Here is a 16,946-nt window from a genome sequence, read left to right as displayed (position 1 = left end):
CCTGGTGGCCCAGGGGTTAAGAATCTACTCTTCCAGTGCAAGGGACATGGGTTCGATTCCTGGTTGGGGACTGGTCAGGAAACTAAGATCTCACATGCCCAGGGTGACCAAGCTCATGTGCTGCAACGACTGTGCCCAAGTGCTGTGGAGTCCATGTGCTGCAATGAAAGATCCCGCGTGCTGCAACCAAGACCTGACGCAGCCAAATAAATATTTTTTAAAATTAAATAATAATTAATTTTTTTATTAAAAAAAAGAAGTAGCAGCACACTTGGGAGCAAACCATCAACTGTGTCTTGGGCGACCCAGGGCCAAGACCCTCACCCTTGGGTCACCAACTCTCCCATCCTGCTAAGGGTGGGTGCCACACGCCATCTCTCACTGGACACCAAAGCTGCCCACTTTCATGCCCCTGGTGGGTCCACCATCACCAAAAGTGGACCCTGGTTTTCTCAAAATCAATGAGCTAAGAAGCAAGGTGAGGAGTTTCACTGGAATCTAAGGTTGCAGAATGAGGCCTGCAACACTGTGTCTCAAATGGCGGAAGCGGGGTAGAGGCTGTGAGAAGGATGGGCCATGGAGGGACGAGAGGCAGGGCCAGGCAGATAAGAGATCGCATCCACCAGACAGATAACGGGACTACAATGACAAAGGAGCTGGAAGCCGTGCTGGCGTGTTAAGAGAAGGAAAGAGCATATTAAATTTTAAACAAAGCCCACCCCGGGGGAACCTCCAGCCTTGTCTCCCAACCCCTGCCTCCCATCTCCAGCTCACAAGTCACTAAGTTCACAGAAACTGAATGTCCCTCACCTCTAGGGGCTGCGTTTTGTTCTGTCGCTGTGTCTCTGGGGGGTGGGGGGACTTGGGCTTCCCTGAGCCCCCGGGGTCTCCCCACCAGGCCTGAGAAAGGAGGGCAGGCTAGAAGCAGCTTCAGCTGGGACAGCCCTGCTTGGAACGGGGAGCAAGGAGGGGGGCTGGGAACCAGAGCAGAGCGGGTGCAAGAAATGAGCCGGCAGTGCCAGGTCCAGATGGTGGGCAGCAGCAGAGATGTCACCAGGAGCCAAGAGGAGAGGAGAAACCAAGAAGCAGGGAAGGTCCTGAGAGGCCTCGCCAACTGCCGTAAAGACTGTGCTGGCGTGGAGGAGGAGGAGAACAGAGAAGGAGGAAGAGCAAGCCCAGAGCTGGAGCAGGAAGGCCCAATTTAGCCCAAGCACGTGTTACTTCCTCTGTAATTCCATCAAACCTCCCCCACCCCACCCCACCCCACCCCAAGGTATGACTGGGCAATCGGGCTGCAAGGGCTGAAGGTCTGGAGAGAGGTACTCCCCTGGGGCAGAATCCTGAAGCCTGCACACCATGGCATCCTCCATGCCAGCCCCACAAACACCAACCCAGCCAGGCATGACCGGCTTCGGGCTCCGGAGTCAGGACAGGATGTTTGTTTCACAAGCATCTTCTCCGAAGAAAGGCCAGCCTAAGTCTGGAATCCTCAAAGCCAGCGCTGCCCCGGGCACCCTAAGGATGGGCTCCTTGAGGATTCCCTGGGGAGCCACAGGCCTGCAGTCAGAGACAAGGCTCTAGTCTCGATGCTCAAGGCCCACTGTGAACAAAGGGGCAAGGATCTGCGGGTTCTCTTCCAAGGGTCAGCTGTGCCCGGGGTCAATCAGGCCTTTCCCAGGTCAGTCCCTCTTAATCAATGTGCGTTAAACAGTTGAAAAGCAGTATCTTAAAAACGCACAACTAAATTTTATTAATAAAAGAATAAGACTTAGTATTCACTTAAAAGGAATCAAAAATACTACATGCCATTTCTGGAGGCCAATTTAACCATCTAGATTCAGGGCCATTAGAATGTGTCCTGGGCCCAGTAATTCCCTGCTAGAAATGTATGCCAAAGATTTAATCAAAAAATACCCAAGGATATTCACCACAGCATTCTTTACAAGAGAAAAAGAGGAAAAAAATTTAAATTTAGGAGACTGGTTAAATATATGGAAGGGTATATCATACACTGAATTATTAATAATTACAGGCATTTTAATTTTCTTCTTTTTGCTTGTTTCTATTTCCTAAATTTTTTGCAACAACCGTAAATCCCTTTGTAACAAGAAAAAAAATCAATAAAAGCTATTTTCTAAAAAACAAAAGGCAGAGATCCAAGAGACTCTGCATTCCTTGGACATTCGAACCTGAACTGGATTGGAACAAAACAAAACTGAACAGAGACACTTAAAACCACCTAAGAATATTTTTAAGGACTAAGAGGTGTATTCCACTGAAGAGGAATTAAAATCCTCCAGAAGGGCTCCCCCAGTGGCTCATTGGATAAGGATCCACCTGCAAATGGAGGGGACAGAGGTTCGATCCCTGGTCCAGGAAGACCCCACATGCCGCAGAGCAACTAAGCCCATGTGCCATAACTATTGAGCCCAAGCTCCGAAACTGCTGAAGTCTGTGCTCCACAACAAGGGAAACCCCTACAGTGAGAAGCCCATGTACCGCAACTAGAGTAGCCCCCAATCGCTGCAACTAGAGAAAACCCGGGCAGCAATGAAGAGCCAGAGCAGCCACAAATAAATCTTTACAAAAATAAAATAAAATCCTCCAAAAAGCCCAAGTGGGAGCAGGGAGGGTGAGTCAAGAGCAGGGAGCTAAGTCAGGACCCAACTTTTCTGTCCTTAGAGTGACCACCATGGGGAGAACAGGGGGTGGGGATGAGAGCAGGCAGAGCAGCTGATGTATGCAAAAACAAAACAAGCGTTCCTTTCGTCCTTGATCAAGGAAAGGACAATGACCATCTCCTTTGACAGTGAATTCAAAGGGGGGAATTACAGAATGGCCAGTCTGAGACTTCCCTGGTGGTTCAGTGGTTAAGAAACTGCCTTGCAATGCAGGGGACGTGGGTTTGATCCCCAGTCAGGGAACTAAGATCTCGCATGCCTGGAGTAACTAAGCCTGTGCCACACTACTGAGCATGCGCTATAATGAAAGATGTCACGGGCCGCAGGTAAGACCCAACACAGTCAAATAAATAAATAAAATTAAAAAGCAAACAAACGAAAACAAACGGCCAGTTACTGAGCTGAGTGACATTTGTTCACCTACTTGGCCATAGGGAACAAATTTTTACAACCAAGATACAGAAGACCCCAAAGAGGCACTTGGAAGAGAAATTCTGACAAGCTTTGCAGCTGAAGCAAAAGAACTTAGCTGGGAACTTCCCTGATGGTCCAGTGGTTAAGACTCCACACTCCCAATACTGGGGGTACAGGTTCCATCCTTGCTCAGGGAACTAAGATCTCACATGCCACACAGTGAGGCCAAATAAATAAATAGATAATAAAAATCCTTAAAAAAAAAAAAAAAGAACTTAGCTGATGTTACACAGAAATTTTCCAGATAGTGAGCTAGGACACAAGAGGACAACAGAATTGGGAACTGTTGGGAAGGCATGGGCGTACACGTGCACCATTTACAGAAGCTGGCCTTTGTGTAAGATGAGCCAGAGCCCAAGAAAGGAAAAAGCTCACCATCCATGGACTTAATTATTCAAGCATCAGGAAAACTTGAGGAGCAATGGGAGCTGTCTGAATTTCTCCATTCCTCTTTCTGACTGAAAGCTTTAAAATCTATCTCAAAGATCAAAATCTGTCCATTGGGGAAACATTTATGGGGTGCCTCCTATCCATGCATGCAATCAGCAACAGCCCAGTGCGAACTTAATGTGGGTACCACTCTGTAATGTGCAAGGTGCTTCCACTTCCACTGGCCTAACAAACAAAAACGGGCAGCGTGAACCACTAGGACGCATCCTTTGTAAAGATGCCGAGTAGCACAGTGACCCGGGGCTGGACACGCCAGCTCCAGGCCACGGTTCCAAAGACCGCCACGAACATTCCTCAGCCCCAGTGGACCCTGCCTCCTCCTTCAGAAATGATGATTCCAACTTGGATAATCAATACGGCGCTGCCCATGAGGACAGCTGGTGCTGGATGATTCTGTGTCTCTTAAAGACATCAAATTCTTCCCCCCAGGTGAAGCTGTAGCCTACAGATGACAGCCTCGTATTATATACAGCCAACACCTTTAGCTTTGCTCTCTGTAGAGAATTTCTCTTCAGCGAAGAGGAAGCACTCAATACCCTACTTTGAAATCAGCACAGGTGTTTTCTGCCAGACAAAAACCAAAACCCCAAATCAAAAAACCACCTCCCCTTCCTTTTAATTAAAGAGATGCCATCCAATTGCACCTGTGTAAAGAAAAATAGGAAAAGTTGTTCTTCCAGAATGTTCCACGTTCTGGGTACCATCAGCCCTGAAAACTTCCCCGCTGTAAAACAAACTGAAGGCACCAGGAAGTGCTCCCTTGGCACCTGGCACCTGGGACCTACCCGAGGCCAGTTCACACAGACAGTAATAAAAGCTCCCTTGAAATAACGTAAAGCTTCAGACATTCTGATAAAAGCCCGGAACTTCAAAGGTAGGACCGCAGAGCCCATCCCTCATCCTCCTCATTGTGTCTGATGTGAAGGGCTGGGTTCTGGGCTGACTCCACCACCTACTGCCCCAGCTTTGCCCAGTAGGACTTGTGAGCCAGCCAGCCAGCCAGCTATAGAGGTAGGGTGGAACCTCATTTAAAAAAAAAAAAAAAAAAAAAACTTTTATGGCTGTTCTTTTAATTATTTTTAAAATTTATTTTTTAATTGGAGGATAACTGCATTACAATGTTGTGTTGGTAAAACAGACAGCTAGTAGGAAGCTGATACATAACACAAGGCGCCCAGCTTGGTGCTGTAACAACCTAGAGGGGTGAGATGGGGTGGGAGGGAGGCCCAAGAAGGAGGAAAAAGTGAAAGTGGTAGCCGCTCAGTCTTGTCCGACGTTTTGTAACCCCAGGGACTGTAGCCTACCAGGTTCCTCTGTCCATGGGATTCTCCAGGCAATACTGGAGTGGGGTGCCATTCCCTCCTCCAGGGGATCTCCCCCAACCAGGGACTGAATCCGGGTCTGGATCTCCTGCACTGCAGGTAAGATTTTTTTTGCCATCTGAGCCACAAGGGAAGCCCCGAAGGAGGGGATAGAAGGAAGGGATATATACATATAATTATGACTGATACGCACTGTTGTAGAGTAGAAATCGATAAAATTTACTTTTAAAATATTTTCTTGTCTGTGCTGCATGTGTGACCCTAGCTCCTCGACCAGGGATCAAACCCAAATTCCTTGCATTGGAAGCACGGAGTCTCAACCACTGGACCACCAGGGAATTCCCGGGATGGAACTTTACACTCACTCCTCTGCCCTGGGGGGCCAGGCCCTGATGCACAGCCTATCGGTCCTTGACCTATGAGAGGCTGGTTAAAAATAAAGGAAGGGTGCTCGCTTCGGCAGCACATATACTAAAATTGGAACGATACAGAGAAGATTAGCATGGCCCCTGCGCAAGGATGACACGCAAATTCGTGAAGCGTTCCATATTTTTAGAACTGCCATATGACCCAGCAATCCCACTTCTGGGCATACACACTGAGGAAACCAGATCTGAAAGAGACACGTGCACCCCAATGTTCATCGCAGCACTGTTTATAATAGCCAGGACATGGAAGCAACCTAGATGCCCATCAGCAGATGAATGGATAAGGAAGCTGTGGTACATATACACCATGGAATATTACTCAGCCATTAAAAAGAATTCATTTGAACCAGTCCTAATGAGATGGATGAAGCTGGAGCCCCTTATACAGAGTGAAGTAAGCCAGAAAGATAAAGAACATTACAGCATACTGACACATGTATATGGAATTTAGAAAGGTGATAACGATAACCCTATATGCAGAACAGAAAAAGAGACACAGAAACACAGAACAGACTTTTGAACTTTGTGGGAGAATGTGAGGGTGGGATATTTGAAAAGAACAGCATGTATACTATCTATGGTGAAACAGATCACCAGCCCAGGTGGGATGCACGAGACAAGTGCTCGGGCCTGGTGCACTGGGAAGACCCAGAGGAATCGGGTGGAGAGGGAGGTGGGAGGGGGGATCGGGATTGGGAATACATGTAAATCCATGGCTGATTCATATCAATGTATGACAAAACCCACTGGGAAAAAAAAATAATAATAAAAAAAAATAAATAAAAAAATCACAAAAAAAAAAAAAATAAAAAAAAAAAAATAAAGGAAGGAAACAAGAAAGTACTGATCTACATATATGAGCCCGAGGATTCTGGAGTGAGAGCTGGATTCAGTGCTGGGTTCCAGGGCTCTCTCCATGAACTTGGGCAAGTCAGTGCAGACTTCCAAGCTTTAGTTTCTTGGTCTATAAAATGGTAGCCTCCTTAGGGGCTGTTGAGCTGAATAACTAAAATAGCCTATGTGAAAAAGCAGAGCAAAGGTGAGATCCTTCTTCTCTTCCTCCCTCCTTCCCACCCCAACCTCCTTCTTTGAAAAAAAAGTTTTTTTTAAAAATTAGGTGACATAAGGAAATCAACCCTGAATTTTCATTGGAAGGACTGATGCTGAAGCTCCAACATTTTGCCCACGTGATGCAAAAGATTGACTCATTGGAAAAGACCCTGATGCTGTGAAAGATTGAAGGTAGAAGAAGGGGGTGACAGAATGAGATGGTTGGATGGCATCACCAACTCAAGGGACATGAGTTTGGGCAAACTCCGGGAGATGGTGAAGGACAGGGAAACCTGATATGCTTCAGTCCATGGGGTCAGAAAGAGCTGGATATGATTTAGCAACTGAACAACCACCACCAGTGGTTAGGACTCTGCGCTTTCGCCGCAGGGGGCACAGGTTTGATCTCTGGCGGGGAAGTAAGTTGCTGCAAGCCACGTGGTGTGGCCATATAAATAAATTAGGTAGTATACACACAAAGTGAAAAATTCAAAAAGAAGAAGGAACATACTGAAGAGTCCGCGTCTGCTGTGGGAAACCACTATTACCAGTCTCCTAGGTATCCTTGCAGCATGCCACAGAGCCAGTCATTCTGTCTCTTACTTTCTTACTTAATAGCTCGGCAACCACATCCATATATGGGAGCTTTCACACGCTTTTTTACTGCTGCACTGAATTTTCAGAGCATGGACATAGAATAATTTATTTAACAGTTTTCTACTGATGGACAATAAGGTTATTTCCCTTGCTTTTTTTTTTGCTTTTACAAGCAATGATGCAATGAACTATCTTGATAAATGCATCATTTCACACGTATACTCATACCTGTGAGAGGAATCCCCAGAAGTGGAGTTGCTTGTGCAATTTTAATAAATATTGTCAAAACACTCTCTATACAGGTTGTACCAACTTATACTCTTTTAATAATTTGGAGAGTAACTGTTCCCACTGTCACTTCTTCATAGCAGAGTTAACACTTCTCTTAATACTGGTGGGTTGAAAGAACACTTCATATGGTTAAGAACCATTTGTATTTCCTTTTCTGTGACTGGTCCATTAGCCCATTTAAAAAATTGGGTTAATGGGACTTTTCTGGTGATCTAGTGGCTAAGACCCCATACTCCCAGTGCAGGGGCCCAGGCTCCATTTCTGGTCAGGGAACTGGATCCCATACGCCACAACTAAGAGATGGCACAAAGAAGTAAATATTTTTTAAAACAAATTTGGTGATGGTCTTTTTCTTATTGATTTCCTCTTTAGATATTAAAGAAAATTAGCTCTCTGAGAAGTTCTGAGAAGTAGGAGACTCTTTTGACTATTTATGATGATTTTGCCTTGTAGAAATTTACTTGTGTAGGGTCAAGTGTGGTTCCTGGGTTTTAAGTCGTACTTAGAAACTATTTTCCCTGAGTTCGTTTTTAACATCTAACATCTCTAATCCATTTGAATTTATTTTGTTATAGCGTGTTCTTTTTTTTTAATGTAGCCATCAGGTTGTCTCAAGTCACAAATTTTAAAATGTCACCTTTCATATTAATTTACTTTTGAGTCCCTTCTCTTCCATATCATGTCCATTTTCTCAGAATCATACTGTTTCTCTTTAAGGCCCTCCCATCCCTTTATTCCATTTGTGAGCCAAGAGGTGATTCATGTTATCACGCTTGACACTCATGCAAGTTATGCTGAATGCCAGTATATTAGAGTAGGTAGAGATTTCAGAAGCATCCTTTCATTTTAAAGCTCAGTCACTCAGATCCAAAGAGGTAAAGTGGGCTTCCCTGGTGGCTCAGTGGTAAAGAATCTGCCTCCTAATTCAGGAGAAACAGGTTCAACCCCGGATCTGGGAAGATCCCACATGCCACAGAGCAATTAAGCCCGTGTGCCACAATTACTGAGCCTGCGCTCTAGAACCTGGGAGCTGCGACTGCTGAAGCCCATGTGCTCTAAAGCTTGCGCTCCACAGCAAGAGAAGCCACTGCAATGACAAGCTTGAGTACCAGAACTAGAGAGTAGCTCCTGCTCTCCACAAATAGAGAAAGACCATGCACAGCAACAAAGACCCTGCACAGCCAAAAAATAAATAAACTGAAACAAAAAAACAAAGCGGTAAACTGGACTTGTCCAAGATCACGGGGGAGGTTAACGCTTGTGATTTTATTACTATTCAAGAAGAACAGAAATATTGATTTTGCCATAAATTCCATTCAATCAATAGATATCTATTAAGCAACTACTCTGCCCAACAGTGAGCCAGGCACTAGGTCTCCAGAAATAAATGACACAGCTCTGCGCTTTTAAGAAGTTCAGAGTCCAGTGTGGGGTCTGAACACACATCCCCACAGCCTAATAGGTAAGGTGACAAGGGCGAATGAATGTACAAGGACTGGTTAATTTTGCAAGGGATGGCATGAGGAAGGCTCAGAAGACATAGAGTTTTCAACTGTGCCTGACATGATTAGGCCTTTGTCCAAATACGGAGAAAAGACATTTGGCAATACAGGAACAATAGGACAAAGTGAGGTATCTGGTGGTATATAGTCAAGTAGGAAGTCATCTGGCTTAGTGTTAATTGTGGGCAGAATTTTCAACGAAAAGGCTCCTCTGACAATCCACGGTCATTAGCCAGCCTGCCTGTAGGTTTGGGCTCTGGTCCCCAAACTATAAGCTAAGAATTGTAAATAATGACTTATATGTAAGACCTTAAGGTGTCTGGCAGAAGGCAACACATATTTTCCCAGGAAGAATGTACTCTCATCCCACACCTTAAAGAATTCTCACAGATGGAATTCTAACAAACATAAGCTCACAACAGAAAATCACAAAACACATAAGGAAATAAGCCTTCATGAGTGGGAGTGAGCAGAACCATCAAACAATAGAACCATACCTGCAAATACTGCAGATACTAGAATTACTGGACACAAAAAAAGGAAAGGTATGTATAACATGATTAAGGAAATGAGGATTTAAAAACCCAGGTAAAGATTAAGAGATTTTTAAAAGTCACACATATTTGAAAAATGATAAAACAAGAAACACGATGCTCACCCAGATTATAAACTTAAAAATGAACATCAAAGAAAATAAATGCAATGGATTAAAACACAAAAAGTATATTAAAACCTGTGAGTTAATATTGATATTAAAAATACATCAGTGAAAAAAAAAATACATCAGTGGAAGGGCTGAACAGAAAATCAGAGATAACTGGAGAGAATTAGTGAACTGGAAGACAAATAAGAAATTACCCAGAAAACACTATAAAAGTGTTGAAATTAAGAAGAAGTTAAGAGATGTAAAGGGCAGAACCAGATCTAGCATATATCTAATTAGAGTTCTGAAAGAGAAATCATAGGGAGAATGATAGGTAACAGTGAAAGAGATAAAGGATAAAAATTTTCTAGAACTGATAAAAGTCACTAATCTTTGGTTTAAGGAAGTCTAATGAATTCTTAGCCAAACAAAATATAATCCACTCCTAAATACATTAAGCTGAAAAAAAAAACAAAACAAAACCCCAACAACCAAAAAACCCACATACTCATGTGAACGTGTGTGAACACACACCACCACCACCACCACCACCACCATCACAATAACAAAACAAGCAGAGAGAAGAAATTGCCTGAAATCAATAACTTGGCTTTTCAGTATCAATTAGGAAAGCCGAAAGACAGTAGAATACCATCGTTAAATACTCAGATAAAACAATTGTCAAGCTAAAGTTTTATACCAAGTAAGACACTCTCTATGAAATAAAATTCTAACCAAACAGGAACTGGAAGTTTATGATTAAAACACCTCCACCACAGATGTTCTGATTTCAGAAAAAGAGCCTGAGATGTGGGAAGAAATATGAGTAAACAAAATGGTAACTATGTGGAACTCAAAAGTTAACCAACCATATAGAACACTGAAAAGGTCTAATTTGTGGTATTAAACAGTGAAACAAGACAGAGCTAAACCACTACAAGACAACTGAACATAAGCAGGGACAATGGTGACTTTATATAAAGCATCCTAAGATCCTTGAATCGCTTGAAAAAAAGATATAAATACCAACTAACTTTAAACCTCATACAGTCTTCATGCATCAAAAGAACAGAAATAGAGTGTATAAGTTCCAAAACAATAAAGAGGAAAAAACAAACAAAAAACAGAGAAGAAAGAATGAGGAAAAGAAGAAACTTGATGCTTTCGAATTATGATGCTGGAAAAGACTCTTAAGAGGTCCTTGGACGGCAAGGACCTCTTGGAGATCAAACCAGTCAATCCTGAAGGAAATCATCCTGGAACATTCACTGGAAAGACTGATGCTGAAGTTCGAATACTTCGGCCACCTGATGAAAAGAGCCAACTCACTGGAAAAGACCATGATGCTGGGAAAGACTGAAGGCAAAAGGAGAAGGGGGCAACAGAGGATGAGATTGTTGGATAGCATCACCGACTCAACGGACATGAGTTTGAGCAAACTCTGGGAGACAGTGAAGGACAGGGAAGCCTGGCATGCTGCAGTCCATCACAGGGTGGGGATAACCAACCAGCACTGCCAGCCTCTGAAGCCTCCCTGAGGCTTACTGAGAGGCCAGCTTGGGCATGTCCTCATGAGGACATTCTGACATGGCACATAAAACAACCGTTATTAAAGTTTGTATGATTTTTGTTTTTACACCAAACACATGCAGGACAACCTTCCCCTTTCAAAACTGCATCCCACTGCAGCCCCAGGGGGAATAAGATGGGGTTGGGGATGGTGCTTAGGTACCACTCAAAAGACAAACCACACATAACTAAGAGTCATCACAGAAGTTATAGTCTCCCACATAAGTCTGCAGGGTGGACATTCTGCTTTAATTTTTAGAAAATTATTTTTAAGGTGATTTTAGTACTTAAAAATATATATTGGTTTTATTACAATATTACTTCTGTCTCATATGTTGGTTTTTTTGGCCGCGAGGCATGTGGGATTTAGCTCCTCCACCAAGAATCGAACACGTACCCCTGGCACTGGAAGGCGAAGTTGTAACCATTGGCCCACCAGAGAAGTCCCCATTCATGTTTTCTGTAGTGATCATTTTTACCTGATTTTGATTCCCTATTTGTTATACCCTGGGAGGCAGAGAACGCAGTTGGGCCACAATGTGATCTCCTAGTCTCTGCTTCTGACTACATCGAAAACCCTCACATTTCCAACAGTTCTCTTGGTACTCCCAAAACATACAAATGGGGCTTGCTCCATCTCCTCAGTTGTGTCCGACTCTTTGTGACCCTATGGACTGTAGCTTCTCTGTCCACAGGATTCTCCAGGCAAGAATACTGTGGTGGGTTGCCATTTCCTTCTCCAGGGGATCTTCCCAACCCAGGGATCAAACTCACATCTCCTGCGTTGCAGGTGGATTCTTTACCCACTGAGCGATCCGGGAACTATTAAACTAGGATTTAACAGCAGAAACTCCTTTACCATGATGGTGGGAGAAGACAGAACCAAAACCGCCTCTAGAGATCAACCTGCTTCTAACAGTCCTTTTACTCCATTTACAAACATACAGATTAGAAAGGTAATACATAGCGATAAATATTCAAATAGCACAGAAATGAGTAAGAGAGAATACAAAAGGCCTCTGTACTTGGGGGCCCAGGGATGCAGGAAGGGTCCGTTCTGGGAGCCATACACATTAATTAGTAGGTAATAAAAGCCAGTTATTTCACCTTTTGAAGCTGCTGATTCAACATACATTTAGCCCCACTTTGACCTCTAACATTCTTTGATCCCCCTTTCAGAATCTACCCCAATTTCCTGCAACCACCTCACCTCCCTTATTTGACTGTGTTCAAACACCTTCTATCCAATTCAAGAATTTTTTAAAAACACATTATTAATTATATTTTTTTTAAGATTTCTTTTTTTGTGATAGGGACCATTTTAGTTAAAGTCTTTTTGAGTTTGTTACAATGTTGCTTCTGTTTTATGTTCTGGATTTTGGGGGTTTTTTTTTTTGAGCCGCAAGGCATGCGGGTTCTTAGTTTCCAGACCAGGGACCAAACGTGCATCCGATGCACTGGTAGGTGAAGACTTAACCACTGGACCACCAGGGAAGTTCCTGGATTCTAGAATTCTTAATTTTCTTTGAAGTACTGCAGCAGTTTCGTTTTCTAATTTTTTTTTTTTTTTCCAAACTATCATGAGTTGAGTCCAGTAGTGACACAGGCTCTCACTGACTAGCCTGGCAACTCTGTGCTACTTGTAACACGTTTCCTTGGGGAAATCCTTGCAGTTTTATGCATGAACAATTGGGAGACACTTGTAAAGTGGAGGCCTCCGTAATCTCAATTTCTGTTCCTACTGACAACGGCAAGCCCCTGGTTGCACCTGCCCTGTTTCTAAGGTGGGCTTTGCTCACAGGGACTCTGGGGCCTGACTACCTGGGTGCCAATCCTGGTTCTGAAACTTACTAGGTGTGTGACCTAGTATTTAACCTAAATGGACTAATACATATATGGAAAGTGCTAATACATATATGAGAATAGTGCCTGGGACATCGTCAATGCCGCAGAATAAAAGAGCTGGGAGACGTTAGTCAAGAAAGCCCTTTGCCCCTAGTTCTGGGAGGCTACAGACCCCTTTGAGGCTGGTGAAAGCTAAGGGTCCTAGCCCTAGAATGTAACCCTCTGTACAGCTGCAGATGTAACTGAAGCCCCCCATGGCTGTGAAGGTCAAGAAGGTCTGGTTCCAGCCCTCTGGTTCTCTCAACAGTCATGTGAGGATCTCAGGGTCAAAACACCATGGCAGTTCTTGACGTTATTATGTTCACATGCACAGCAGTGAAGCAGGTCCCTCTCGCCCTCAGTTTAGGTAAGAAATGTTACACCCTTCTTTCTCAAAGTCTCTTTGACCCTGCCCATTTTTCTCTTGCTTCAGGTCAACTCATCCCTGGGTCACCTTAACACAGTCTCCCAAGACTTTCCCGGCGGTCCAGTGGTTAAGATTCCATGCTCTCATGGCAGGGGGCCTGGGTTCTATCCCTGGTCAGGGGAACTGGATCGTAGGTGCTGCAACTAAGAGTGCATAGGCCACAACTGAAGACCCCCTTGTGCTGCAACTAAGACCAGTGCAGTCAGATAAAGATGCATACATATATAAATATTAAAAATAAAAAGACAGTATCGTATGTGCTACGAAGTTCCACATGCTTTTTGTGAATTATTCTCATCTTTCCCCGAAGAATGGCCCGGCCCCTCTTCACTGCTCACTGAAGTCAGACTAGAGCATGGACTAGTATCCACTGCTGGCCCTCCGACCAAGAGCATCACACAGGTGGATGCTGTGTAAGCCAAGGTCCTCTCCCTCCATAAGCCTGGAGACAGCACCCACCAGCAAAAGCCAAAGATCTGAGGAGCCAGAAGGAAGCTGTGTGTGTATGCGCTGTGTGCTCAGTTGTACCCGACTCTTTGTGTAGCCCACCGGGCTCCTCTGTCCATGGGATTCTCCAGGCACGAATACTGGAGTGGGTTGCCATTTCCTCCTCCAGGGGATCTTCCCGACCCAGGGATTGAACCCGCATCTCTTGTGTCTCTTGCACTGACAGGTGGATTCTTGACCACTGAGCCACCTGCGAAAGAACTTGTGGGATGATCTAATTCCCTTGTTATTACTCCTCCAAGTCACTTCAAGGTGGGTGACTTGCCTGAGGTCACCCAACTCACTTGCAGCAAAGCTGGGAACCTCCCAGTTTGGTACTTTGATTCCATCAGCATTTCTTAGACTCCACCACGCACGGGAATCTTAAATTGCAGATTCAGCAGGTCTGGGGCAGGCCCAAGATTCTGCATTTCTAACAAGGTGATGCTGCTGCTGTTGGTGCCTGGACCACATACAGAGCAGCAAAGGCTTACATCAAGGCTAATGGACTGTCCCACCTGGTTAAAGCCTCTTTGCCCACCCTCTGTATGGTTGTTTAAACGCCTTTTCTTCAGGAAAGCCTCCCTGCCCCCCCCCCCCCAGGTCCTCCTTGATTATCAGCTCCTGTGGTCTCTGTACTTTTTCCTTTGAAGCATTTGTAACAATTGTAATTAAAGAGTATTGGTGTAATTATTAGTTTAATGTCTGTCTCCCAGGGAGACTGCAAGCTCCACGAGGACGGGACTGGCAGACTGTCAATAAAAGGGCAGCTGTTGTGGGCTTCCCTGGTGGCTCAGTGGCAAAGAATCCGCCTGCCAACACAGGAGACTCGGGTTCGATCCCTGATCAGGGAAGATCCCACCAGCCTCGGAGCAACTAAGCCCGTGCGCTGTAACTAGAGAGTCCGGGAGCTGCAAATGCTGAGCCCACATGCTGCAACTACTGAAGCCTTGTGCGCCTCAACAATAGAAGACACCACCACAGGAAGAAGCCTGCAGACCGCAACTGTAGAGCAGTCCCCTCTTGCTGCAACTAGAGAAACGCCAGAGCAGCAGTGAAGACCCAGCACAACCAAAAATAAATAATTTTTTTTTTTAAAGGGCAGCTGTTGTGGGCTGAGTAGCCTGGACCAGCATACTTGGAGTAGGAAGGGAAGGCTTGAGTGGGTGGGAAACACTTTCTAGAGGCCCCATGGCCAAAGGTGATACTTCTGGCTTTAAAATTCCCACCAGTTTCAAATACATGTGGACTAAAACATAACTTGAAAAGCAACCTTAAAAAAGAAAGTCTCCTAAATCTTCAAGCGCAAAACAGACCCAATCTGGTACTAGCCACTGTACCTGGGAAATAGTTAGGTCCCCAAAATAAATATTCCCTTACAGGGGACTTCCCTGGTGGTCCAATGGCTAAGATTCAGCACCCCCAATGCCGAGGGCCAGGGTTCGACCCCTGGTCAGGGAACTAGATCCCACAAGCAGCAAGTAAGAGTTCACATGCCACAACTGAGACCCAGAGTAGCCAAATAAATATTTTAATAAATAAATAAATAAAACCTCTTACACTCTTCAGACACCTTGAGGGCCTTGGTAAAGGAAGCAGAGGGCCATCTCCCTGACCAGCCTCACTGCATTGCAGACCAAGAATTTCTTTTCCAATTTTCCTGTTGCTGTCCTTTCTAGCAACCCCAAAGCTCTGAATGCCCAGCTCCTTGATGTGGGCAGAAATACCTAAACTCATCATCATTCTAGGGCAGCCAAGTCTGAAGTCAGTCTGCTTGAGTTCAGAACCACCAGCTCTGTGCCCTTGAATGAGTTACTGGCTCCTCTGTGCTTCAATTCCCCAATCTGCCAAATGGGAAAAACCAGGCAGTGGTAAAGAACCCGCCTGCCAATTCAGGCAGTTCAATCCCTGGGTCGGAAGACCCCCTGGAGGAGGAAATGGTAATCCACTTCAGTATTCTTGCCTGGAAAACCCATGGACGGAGGGGCCTGGTGGGCTATGGTCCACAGGGTCACCAAGAGTCAGACATGACTGAGCAACTCAGCATGCAGGCAGCAACTAGCACCTGTGAGGACTCTTAAGAGAGACGATACACATAGAGCACTTACACAAGCCTGGCCCAAGATCTATGGTTATTATCCTCCCCATATCCAGTCCAATTCAAGATCTATTGTTTCACAAGTCTCCACCCAGTGGCTCCACCCCTCGTGAGATTTGCTCTTCCCAGCCCCTCCTGCCTTACCTGTCTGGAGCTTGTTCTAAGCCGTGACTCACGACAAAACTCTGCAGCTCCCATCAATTACCTCCCTGTCTCTGCCTCCATCTGTCATTTGTGGGTCCCTTCTGGGAGGGAACTCTTTTTCCTAACACCCAGTGCATTTATTCAACAAAAATTTTTGGAGGGTCCACTATGTGCCGGGCCCTGTTCTAGGCACAGGTGATCATTAGCAATGAATCACGAACACCTCATGAACTGAAGGTAGTAAGAGATGTAACCCAGGAAGAGATACCAGTTTGGGTCTCTGGCCTTTCCTTTCCATCCCCATTCTTCTCCCGGACCATGCCTAAATAAATCACACAGAGGTACAAAGCAGGAAGAAAGAATTCCAGATCAAAAAATGCTCAGTGGGACTTAGGCACAAGCCGATGACTAAACTGCTGCCCCGCTGAACTGGCAGACTTTGAAGAAGTCCGTGTTAAAACACCCCGAAACACCCGGTTTCCCCACGTAGTCACACCGGCCGTCAAATCCTCCAGAACAGTATGCGGAACACAACCGGAAAATAAGGTCCTTCATTTACTTATGTCATGAGCGTATCTCAGGTTTTTATGTTCTCACTGCCACATTCTTTGGATAGAGCGTGACTCAGGTGCCCCAGCAGGCATACCGGCAGCAGCTTTGTGTTAAGAGCCCTTGGGGGACTTACTTCCCTGGTGGTCTGGTGACTGACTCCACACCCCCAATGCAGGGGGCCTGGGTTCAATCCCTGGTCAGGAAACTAGATACCACATGCCACAACTAAGACCGGGTGCAGCCCAATAAATAAATACATATTAAAAGAGAGAGATCATTGGAAATGGACTCTGAAAGCCTGTGTTTGAGTGCTGGCTCTGTCAATTACTGCGTGATTTCAGGCATCAA

The 16,946-nt window shown here is 45.0% G+C and overlaps 1 protein-coding gene, 1 long non-coding RNA gene and 1 other non-coding gene across 8 annotated transcripts in view; 2 read left to right on the top strand and 1 right to left on the bottom strand.

The window, feature by feature from the left end:
- Positions 1-16,946, bottom strand: part of ZNF710 (zinc finger protein 710) — a 72,835-nt gene that overhangs the window by 53,212 nt on the left and 2,677 nt on the right. The window lies entirely within an intron of this gene.
- Positions 4,832-13,663, top strand: LOC133067789 (uncharacterized). The gene is made up of 3 exons (XR_009695400.1): positions 4,832-5,026; positions 6,473-6,597; positions 13,325-13,663. It is a non-coding gene; the product is annotated as an uncharacterized LOC133067789 (long non-coding RNA).
- LOC133068747 (U6 spliceosomal RNA) lies at positions 5,375-5,481 on the top strand. Its single transcript, XR_009695694.1, has one exon. It is a non-coding gene; the product is annotated as a U6 spliceosomal RNA (small nuclear RNA).

The sequence above is a fragment of the Dama dama genome, chromosome 13 (assembly GCF_033118175.1).
Source record: "Dama dama isolate Ldn47 chromosome 13, ASM3311817v1, whole genome shotgun sequence".
Lineage (NCBI taxonomy): Eukaryota > Metazoa > Chordata > Mammalia > Artiodactyla > Cervidae > Dama > Dama dama.
The sequence above is the reverse complement of the archived record's forward strand: the minus strand, read 5'-3'. Positions and strand labels throughout refer to the sequence as shown.